The sequence below is a fragment of the Heteronotia binoei genome, chromosome 1 (assembly GCF_032191835.1).
Source record: "Heteronotia binoei isolate CCM8104 ecotype False Entrance Well chromosome 1, APGP_CSIRO_Hbin_v1, whole genome shotgun sequence".
NCBI classification, from domain to species: Eukaryota; Metazoa; Chordata; class Lepidosauria; order Squamata; family Gekkonidae; genus Heteronotia; species Heteronotia binoei.
The window spans coordinates 281,946,831-281,954,355 of NC_083223.1; positions in this window are offsets into that span (position 1 = coordinate 281,946,831).

Here is a 7,525-nt window from a genome sequence, read left to right on the forward strand (position 1 = left end):
GAAAGCAACTTAAAACGCATTCTCCAAGCTGCTGGGAGAGTGATTTGAAGAGACAATCCCAGGGGCTTCAAGAGTCACACAAGGTGTGTGAAAGAGCCACCTGTGGTTCGGGAGCCGCAGTTTGGCCACCCCCTGGCCTGCTCTGTTTTGCCTCCAGGGCTTAATTCATAGCAGCCCCCCCACACACACACACACACACATCATACGGTTCCATGCATAGTTAACTTTTGGAATTCACAGTTGCAAAACGTGTTGACGGAAAGGAATGCAGCTTGTTCTTAGGGACCTCGGATTCTTATCTGACTCCGGATGCTAATTTTGTGCCCCCAGGCGTTTCTCTCCTGCTCTGTTCAAGGGGATTACATTTTCCACTGTTCCTTTGCATCCTTTAACAGGGGTGGCCAGCGGTAGCTCTCCAGATGTTCTTTTGCCTACCACTCCCATCAGCCCCAGCCAGCATGGCCATGCTGGCTGGGGCTGATGGGAGTTGTAGGCAGGAAAACATCTGGAGAGCTACCGTTGGCCACCCCCTGCTTTACAAGCATTCTTTTCAACACCCCTTCCCCCTTCGGTCTGAGATCTGCAGATTCCAGGATCTTCTTTCCTGTTTGCATGTGGCAAAGAGAGCTTTGGGCTTTCTTCCTGCTGCCGCAAATGCTGTTGGTCTTGAAGGTGCTACTGGGCGCGCGTAACACATATCAGAAAAATTTGTAAGAAAAATTAAAATGTATTCTTTTTTTTCTAACAGCAAACTAGAATTCTGTTTATAACGCATAGAATTATGTTTATAACATGCGCTACGTGTTAAAAAGTAAACTCGGCGGACAAGAACATCACGAGGCAATACATCTTTTGTTTTACCTAGACTTGTCGCAAGAGCAAACAACAGGCAACTTTTATTACCTTTTATTGGTTTCCCACCCAAATGCTATCCAGACCAAATGGTCTTCCGATCTATTACACTGTTTTGCCATTTGCCCCGCGGCGCAGAGTGTTAAAGCTGCAGTACTGCAGTCCAAAGCTCTGCTCACGACCTGAGTTTGATCCCCGGCGGAAGCTGGGTTTTCAGGGAGCCAGCTCGAGGTTGACTCAGCCTTCCATCCTTCCAAGGTCGGTCCAATGAGGACCCAGCTTGCTGAGGGGCAAGCGCAGACGACTGGGGAAGGCAACGGCAAACCACCTTATAAAAAGTCTGCCGTGAAAACGTTCTGAGAGCAACGTCACCCCAGAGTCGGAAACGACTGGTGCTTGCACAGGGGACCTTTCCTTTCCTTTGCCATTTGAGCCTAACCTTTGTATCAGTTTACCCTCTTAACCAACCAGGTATATGTATTTTTGCTCACTGCACCCCATCTCCTCATCTGAAGAAGAAGATGATATTGGATTTACATCCCACCCTCCACTCTGAAGAGTCTCAGAGCGGCTCACAATCTCCTTTCCCTTCCTCCCCCACAACAGACACCCTGTTAGGTAGATGAAGATATTGGATTTATATCCCGCCCTCCACTCCGAAGAGTCTCAGAGTGGCTCACAATCTCCTTTCCCTTCCTCCCCCACCATAGACACCCTGTGAGGTAGATGAAGATATTGGATTTATATCCCGCCCTCCACTCCGAAGAGTCTCAGAGAGGTTCACAATCTCCTTTCCCTTCCGCCCCCACAACAGACACCCTGTGAGGTAGATGAAGATACTGGATTTATATCCTGCCCTCCACTCCGAAGAGTCTCAGAGCGGCTCACAACCTCCTTTCCCTTCCTCCCCCACAACAGACACCCTGTGAGGTAGATGAAGATATTGGATTTATATCCTGCCCTCCACTCCGAAGAGTCTCAGAGCAGCTCACAATCTCCTTTACCTCCCCCCCCAACAGACACCCTGTGAGGTGGGTGGGGCTGAGAGAGCTCTGACAGAAGTTGCCCTTTCAAGGACAACCTCTGCCAGAGCTACGGCTGACCCAAAGCCATTCCAGCAGCTGCAAGTGGAGGAGTGGGGAATCGATCCCGGTTCTCCCAGATAAGAGTCCGCACACTTAACCACTACACCAAACTAGCTCTCCGCTAGAAGTCCGCTAGAACGCTTACATTCTGAATAAAACTTTGTTGGTCTTAAAGCTGCTACTGGACTTTTACTTTGTTTCTTTCGTATTGTAAGCAGCCGTGAGTTCCACCGGGGAGAAAGGCAGCTAATACATGCTTGAAGTCGACAAAGAAAACTAAATTCGTCGCTGTTGCTCTTGTCTTTGTAGAAAAAGAAGAGGCGGAGAATTGACCGCAGCATGATAGGGGAGCCGATGAATTTTGTCCACCTGACGCACATCGGGTCCGGAGACATGGCCAACGAAGGCCTGCCCATGGTAGGCCAATTCTCTCTCTTTGCTGTGACAGTTTATGAGCCCCTGCATGGATCTGGGAGGGAGGGGGCTGCTCGCTTTGAAACTGCAAGCCAGAAGGAGAGGGGCACGCAGCCATTGTTCTTCCAGGCCTTGGAGAAATATGGGCAGCAGAAGAAACCAAGGTGGAATTGGATGGTGGCTCAGGGGTAGAGCTTCTGCTTGGGAAGCAGGAAGTCCCAGGTTCAATCCCCGGCATCTCCAACTAAAAAGGGTCCAGGCAAGGAGGCGTGAAAAACCTCAGCTTGAGACCCTGGAAAGCCGCTGCCAGTTAGGGGAGGGATGGTGGCTCAGTGGCAGAGCATATGCTTGGTAAGCAGAAGGTCCCAGGTTCAATTCCCGGCATCTCCCACTAAAAAGGGTCCAGGCAAGGAGGCGTGAAAAACCTCAGCCTGAGACCCTGGAGAGCCGCTGCCAGTTAGGGGAGGGACGGTGGCTCAGTGGTAGAGCATCTGCTTGGGAAGCAGACGGTCCCAGGTTCAATCCCCGGCATCTCCAACTAAAAAGGGTCCAGGCAAGGAGGTGTGAAAAACCTCAGCTTGAGACCCTGGAGAGCCGCTGCCAGTCTGAGTAGACAAGACTGACTTTTATGGACTGAGGGTCTGATTCAGTATAAGGCAGCTTCATATGTTCATATGAGGTTATATTGGAAGGAAATTTTTGCTCTTGTGCTCCCCCCAGTGGCTAATCTCAGCTTTAGGTCCTGCATGTAAACTCCATTGAAATCAGTAGGGCTTCCTAGAGATGAAACTAGGGTTGCCGGGTCAGTGCTGGAAAATACCTTGAGACTTTGGGGGTGGATCCGGGAAAGGGCGGGGTTGGGGAGCGGAGGGGCCTCAGCAGGGTACCATGCCCTGGACTCCGCCCTTCCAACCCCTTTCTCCAGAGGAGCTGATCTCTGCCAGCTGGTGATCAGAAGTAAAAGTTGGAGATCTCCAGGCCCCACCTGGAAGCTGGCAACACATCATTAAACTACCCTTAAAATCAGACTGTGCCAACAATGGCGGCATTCTCCTGCTATTTAGCAGGAATCATAATAAGGGCATCGAAGGAGTCCTGCTGGATCAGGCCAGTGGTCCATCTAGTCCAACATCCTGTCTCACCCAGTGGTCAACCAGCTCCTCTGGAGGGCCAACAACAGGGCAGAGAGGCTGAGGCCTTCCCCTGAGAAGAACCTCAGAAGAGCCCTGCTGGGTCAGACCAGTAAGGGCCATCTAGTCCAGCCTCCTGTCTCACACAGTGGTCAACCAGTTCCTCTGGAGGGCCAACAACAGGGCAGAGAGGCTGAGGCCTTTCCCTAAGAAGAACCTCAGAAGAGCCCTGCTGGGTCAGACCAGTAAGGGCCATCTAGTCCAGCCTCCTGTCTCACGCAGAGGCCAGCCAGTTCCTCTGGAGGGCAAACAACAGGGCAGAGAGGCCGAGGCCTTTCCCTGAGAAGAACCTCAGAAGAGCCCTGCTGGGTCAGACCAGGGAGGGTCCATCTAGTCCAGCCTCCCATCTCACATGGGCCACCCAGTTCCTCTGGAGGGCCAACAACAGGGCAGAGAGGCTGAGGCCTTCCCCTGAGAAGAACATAGGAAGAGCCCTGCTGGGTCAGACCAGGGAGGATCCATCTAGTCCAGCCTCCTGTCTCCATCTAGTCCAGCCTCACACAGTGGCCTACTAGTTTCTCTGGAAGGCCGACAACAGGGCAGAGAGGCCGAGGCCTTCCTCTGAGAAGAACATCAGAAGAGGCCTGCTGAGTCGGACCAGGGAGGGTCCATCTAGTCCAGAACCTCAGAAGAGCCCTGCTGGGTCAGACTAGGGAGGGTCCATCTAGTCCAGCCTCCTGTCTCACACGGGCCACCCAGTTCCTCTGGAGGGCCAACAACAGGGCAGAGAGGCTGAGGCCTTCCCCTGAGAAGAACATAGGAAGAGCCCTGCTGGGTCAGACCAGGGAGGATCCATCTAGTCCAGCCTCCAGCCTCCATCTAGTCCAGCCTCACACAGTGGCCTACTAGTTTCTCTGGAAGGCCGACAACAGGGCAGAGAGGCCGAGGCCTTCCTCTGAGAAGAACATCAGAAGAGGCCTGCTGAGTCGGACCAGGGAGGGTCCATCTAGTCCAGCCTCCTGTCTCCCACAGTGGTCAACTAGTTCCTCTGGACGGCCGACAACAGGGCAGAGAGGCCAAGGCCTTCGCCTGAGAAGAACAGAAGCCATGTTGGATCAGGACATCTTTTTTGAGTGGGGGCAAGAGTAAAAAAATGTTCCCCCACGCAAAAAGTAGGAGGGGGGGCACCAGTGCTAGAGAGTTGCCTCCCTCCCTCTCAGGAGGGCGGACATTGGGATGCTTTTGCACCTCTCCACCTTGCGAAGAAGGGGTGAGAACACCCAATCTGGCTCCCTCCCCATAAGACCCCACTGGGCAGCTGGCCAGTTAAGAGAGCCAGTTTGGTGTAGTGGTGAAGTGTGGGGACTTTTATCTGGGAGAACCGGGTTTGATTCCCCATGCCTCCGCTTGCAGCTGCTGGAATGGCCTTGGGTCAGCCATCTCTTTCGCAGAGTTGTCCTTGAAAGGGAAGCTTCCGAGAGAGCTCTCTCAGCCCCACCCGCCTCACAGGGTGTCTGTTGTGGGGGGAGAAGATATGGGAGATTGTAAGCCGTTTTGAGTCTCTGATTCAGAGAGAAGGGCGGGGTATAAATCTGCAGTCGTCTTCTTACCTGGGAGAACCGGGTTTGATTCTCCACTCCTCCCCTTGCAGCTGCTGGAATGGCCTTGGGTCAGCCAGAGCTCTCTTATCTGGGAGAACCGGGTTTGATTCCCCACTCCTCCACTTGCAGCTGCTGGAATGGCCTTGGGTCAGCCAGAGCTCTCTTATCTGGGAGAACCGGGTTTGATTCTCCACTCCTCCCCTTGCAGCTGCTGGAATGGCCTTGGGTCAGCCAGAGCTCTGGCAGAGGCTGTCCTTGGAGCCATGGAGTGGGGCCATAGCTCAGTGGCAGAGCTTCTGCTTGGCATGCAGAAGGTCCCAGGTTCAATCCCCAGCATCTCCAGTTAAAAGGAGCAGGCAGGAGGTGATGGGAAAGACCTCAGCCTGAGGCCCTGGAGAGCCACGGAGAGGGACCAAAGCTCAGGGGCAGAGCCTCTGCTTGGCATGCGGAAGATCCAGGTTCAATTCCCGGCATCTCGCAGTGAAAAAGGACGAAATAGAAGAAGATATTGGATTTATATCCCGCCCTACGCTTTGAATCTCAGAGAGGTCACAATCTCCTTTACCTTCCCCGCACCCCCCCCCCCCGAAAAAAAAAGACCTGTGAAAACTACGGCTGACCCGAGGCCATTCCAGCACCTGCAAGTGGAGGAGTGGAGAATCAAACCCCATTCTCCCAGATAAAAGTACGCACACTTAACCACTACACCAGACTGGCTCTCACAACGGGTGTGGTTGTGAATGGTGATGTGAAAGACCTCAGCCTAACACCCTGGAGAGCCGCTGCCAGTCTGAGTAGACAATAAAAGAAGATGATATTGGATTTATATCCCACCCTCCACTCTGAATCTCAGAGTCTCAGGAGTGGCTCACAGGGCAGTTTGGTGTTGTGGTTAAGTGTGCGGACTCTTATCTGGGAGAACTGGGTTTGATTCCCCACTCCTCCACTTGCAGCTTCTGGGATGGCCTTGGGCCAGCTGTAGCTCTCGTAGGAGTTGTCCTTGAAAGGTCCACTGCTCTCTCAGCCCCACCAACCTCACAGGGTGTCTGTTGTGAGTGGGGGGGGGGTGGAAAGGTAAAGGAGATTGTGAGATTCAGAGTATAGGGCGGAATATAAATCCAATATCTTTTTCTTAAATCCAATATCATCATCTTCTCCTTTAACTTCCTCCAACACAATTTCCACCCCCACCCACAACAGACACCCTGTGAGGTGGGCGGGGCTGAGAGAGCTCTGACAGAAACTGCTTTTTCAAGGACACCTCTGCCAGAGCTATTGCTATCCCAAGGCCATTCCAGCAGCTGCAAGTGGAGGAGTGAGGAATCAAACCTGGTTCTCCAAGATAAGAGTCCGCACACTTAACCACTACACCAAACTGGATCTGAAATGCTGACTTTGATCGACTGACGGTCTAATTCCATATCAGGCAGCCTTATGTGTGTGTCTTGTACTGATTCAGAAGATGCACGTCAATCTATAACACATCCTATCATTTTGTTTAAAAGGATTGTGCAAACTCACGAAATGTCAACAACCAGGGCGGGGCGGGTGTGGAATCAGCAAAACAGAACCATCAGCAACAAGATCATAGAATCCTAGAGTTGGAAGGGACCTCCAGGGTCATCTAGTCCAACCCCTTGCACAACGCAGGAGACTCACAAACACCTCTCCCCTAAATTCACAGGATCCTCATTGCTGTCAGGTGGCCATTAGCCTCTGCTGAAAAACCTCCAAGGAAGGAGAGCCCACCACCTCCCGAGGAGGAAGCCTGTTCCACTGAGGAACCGCTCTTAACAGTCATAGAATCATAGAATTGGAAGAGACCTCCAGGGTCATATAGTCCAACCCCCTGCACAATGCAGAAGACTCACAAATAACTCCCCCTAAATTCACAGGATCCTCATTGCTGTCAGATGGCCATCTAGCCTCTGTTGAAAAACCTCCAAGGAAGGAGAGCCCACCACCTCCCAAGGAGGAAGCCTGTTCCACTGAGGAACCGCTCTTAACAGTCATAGAATCCTAGAGTTGGAAGGGACCTCCAGGGTCATCTAGTCCAACCCCCTGCACAATGCAGGAGACTCACAAATCCCTCCCCCTAAATTCACAGGATCACGCCGTCAGTTAGCCTCTGAGGTCCTCTGAAACGATACTCTTGTGTCATGAAGATGGAACCAAACCCCTTTGGGAAGGGACGTCTTCCGCCACCCCGGTGCCACCACTGGAAACATCCCGCCTCATCTACCTGCCCACTGTTTTCCCAGGCGTCTGTGTGTTCCGCCCAGCGACTGGTGTAAACAGACTAAATTATGCAGAGAAGATGCGCTTTGCCTTGAAACACTCGATTAAAATTCAGTGTGAGCTATCGCAGCTCTCTCTCTCTCTCCTTTCGTTCCGGTGCTCACACGCCTTTCGCAAGGCAAAGGAGGCTCGTTCTAAACTTGCC